At 33.0% G+C, this 3,224-nt stretch overlaps 1 pseudogene; it reads left to right on the top strand.

Annotated features, from left to right (window-relative positions):
• LOC106470863 overlaps nucleotides 1–3,224 on the top strand; it is a 34,947-nt pseudogene that overhangs the window by 16,800 nt on the left and 14,923 nt on the right.

Raw genomic sequence — 3,224 nt, 5'->3', positions numbered from 1 at the left:
AAAAAAAAAAAAAAATATGAATTAGTGCCAAAAGGCTAAGCCTATAGTCTGCCCATTTACTCTGACTGTAGTGGAACATAACACTTTCTGTTTAGCTTTACTTACTTCAAGTAATGTTTTTTGGAACTTTATCAACAATTTTCATATACAGTAACTTTGAACATAACTTTTACCAAGTTTTACATTAACAGGCAGAGAAATGTAAATTGACAAGTGTCAATGGTCTAGCATGGGGGGTGAGCAATAAGTTTCCACGAATTTTGGTAAGTTGTTGTGGGCAGCACATTTCAACTATATTAATTAAATTACCTCAGCATCAGTTGTATAAAGACCCATTATGTTCTTTCCATAATTGCTGGGAGTCACTGCTGGAAGGACAGAAATATTAGACGGTCCGGATTCGGCCCACCCCTGTTCTATTATGTTTTATGATAAAGTGAAAGAATAAGTACAAGTTACTAAAGATGTTACATGGTGGTTGTCTCTTTAAATAATGCTATTTAAGAAACATTGTTATTAGAAAATTTATGTTTAGGGTATTCTCAGATTGTGGTTTGTTTTTGTTTTTTTATATAGAAATCATTGTTTCTGTTTATTTAAAAAAGACTTGAACCAGATCTGCTTGGAAAAAAGTGATATTTGATATTCATTATTTTAGACAAATTCAAAGCATATTGAAACTATAGTAATTTTGATTTTTTTAACTACAGATATTGAAGATGTTGACAAATACATGCCTGGGTTTTTACAGGTAAGCAATCTTTTAACTACAAGTTAACCCTTACACTACCAGTTTGTGTCAGCTTGATGAAGTTTTATTCTAAGTACCTAAGCTATAAGCTGTTTGTCACATTCCTGCTAACATCATCTGTCAGTGCTATTTTGAACCCATTATTTTCTTGTTCTAGGACAATGTATAAACTAAAACTAAATTATATGCTTTTGCATACCACTAAACATTTCAGATTTGATTTGATTTTCCTCAGAATGTGTATTAAACATTTCTTCTTCTTGAAGAGTAGTATTTGACTGTTTTTTTTTCTTTCATTTTCTTAATTTTTCAAAAGGCTTAGATAATTTTTTTTTTTTGTACAACTTCAACATCACAACTTTCAGAAATTAGAAGATTAATCTATTAATAATACTGGATATCGAGAAATACAAATGATTTAGGGTAATTTGATGTTGCTGATTTCAAAAATGTAGTCAGAATTTGTCTATCATATCTTGGTTTTGAGTTAGTTTATTATCTGTTTTATCAGCACTATGTGAAATACAATGCAATCAACTCAGTACAATAGATTTATGCTGTACAATTAAGTTTACTTGGACAGTTTAATGGGTAAAAGGCTGTACTGACTGTATTGGTGTAAAATTCCAAATATATTTTTCATGTATGATATTTGTTTTCAATATAACTTTAGCTAATTGCACCACTTTTACTTCATTCCCATGTCCACCTGCTCCACCCAGGAATCACAATACTCTCACATGCTTAGTTTGCTAGAATATTCAAGAAGACCCTTGACGAAGCATAAAATGGGCAGATTCTGATGCCCCTCTCTCAGTTGCTTCTCACTTACTGAGTTGGTCACTTCACCTTGCTCCAAACACAGTCAAAACAAAGTCTGGTCTTCTTCCTTATATCATACATGCGGTATAATCAAATTTTGCAAAACTTTGTTTTTAAAATCATTTAAACTCTGTAGTTCTGTAAATATTATTTTATATTTTTTAGAAAATCATTTGAAATGCCGGCTGTCTTCAGTTCAAGTAAAGTCCAAAAGTGCAAAAATCACCCAAACAGTTTCTGCTACATTTGTGGAAAATAACAATTTCATGAAGGAAAGACATCACACATAAGGTAAAGGTAACTTATTACCACTATTTTTGGTGTAAAAATTGGGGACCAAGAAAAATATCTGGCTTGACACGGTGGCTGAATAAGAAGAGAGCAAGTATGCCATTTGCAGTTTTCATGATATGGCATGAGCCCAAAGATAATCTGATAAAACTAAACAATACGTTAAATATCCAAGTATTGCATCTGCAATGAAACCAGTACTTCATGGGGATGGTCCTCCAGTACCACATCCACCAGCAAATTGGGAAACAGAAGAGTCATCCTGCAAAATAAGTCAATGAATCATCTTCATCCTCTTCATCTAGTAATTCTACTTCTGTGGCACCTCAACATAAACTGTCTCATCTGATCACACAAGAAGAGCTAAAGGATCTGATTCGTGACTTTTCTTTGTCAAAACAGCATGGGGAATTTCTTGGCTCTTGTTTACAGTAATGGAATATATTAGCTCCAGGAACAAGAGTTTCAATTTACCACAGTTGCCATCAAAGTCTTGCTTCTCACTACAGCATGCAAGATACTTTGGGTTTCTGTACAATTGTTGATGCACTAATGGAAGAAATGAGTACTGAACATCATCCTCAAGAATGGAGACTTTTTATTGACTCATCTAAAATTAGTCTGAAAGTTGTACTTTTGCACGATGTGAACACTAAGCCATTGATTCATTTTGCTCATGCTGTGAACATGAATGAAACTTATCCAAACATGAAAATTATACATTTTTAAATGCAATTTTCAATGAATAAATAAGGTTATTAAAGAAAAAAATATTTTCATGATATATAAGTATATTTTGAATCAAACTATCATAACTCAAACTGGAAGTGATTAGTGATTTTCAACATGATCTTTAGTACAGGCCTCAACAAATATTTCGAGATCTAGGAACCAGCCTAAAAACTCAGGACTCTGGTTTGCCTGACCTAACTTCACTACTGTTTGTACTGGGAACTGGGGGCTATGTTAGTGCCTGGATTATCTGTGGTTCTTTTTCTTTTCCCAAAATTTTCTCAAATTAATTGTACCGTTACAATCCTAGACAATAATTTACATGTTTTGGAGAAATTGTTGCTCAGAAAGTAATTTTGGTTGCAAAAGTTCGGGTGTTGCATGATGTCTGGGGTTTTCACATGCAGGATATGGTGTGCATTCAAATTGTAAGTTGGCCGGTTCAAGCCTAGCCTCTTTTATTTTTAACTGTTAAGACAGGAATACAAACTATATGTAGCTTGGTTAATTTTATTTCATTACTGATTTAAAACAAAGTGTACAAAAACACACAAAATAAACATTAAGATTTCTTAAAGATTGCACTCAACTTCAGTTGTTGTCCACTGTTCTATGCTGCATGGTGGGC

The sequence above is a fragment of the Limulus polyphemus genome, unplaced genomic scaffold, assembly GCF_000517525.1.
Source record: "Limulus polyphemus unplaced genomic scaffold, Limulus_polyphemus-2.1.2 Scaffold107, whole genome shotgun sequence".
Classification (NCBI taxonomy): Eukaryota; Metazoa; Arthropoda; class Merostomata; order Xiphosura; family Limulidae; genus Limulus; species Limulus polyphemus.
This window is presented reverse-complemented; position numbering and strand designations above follow the sequence as displayed.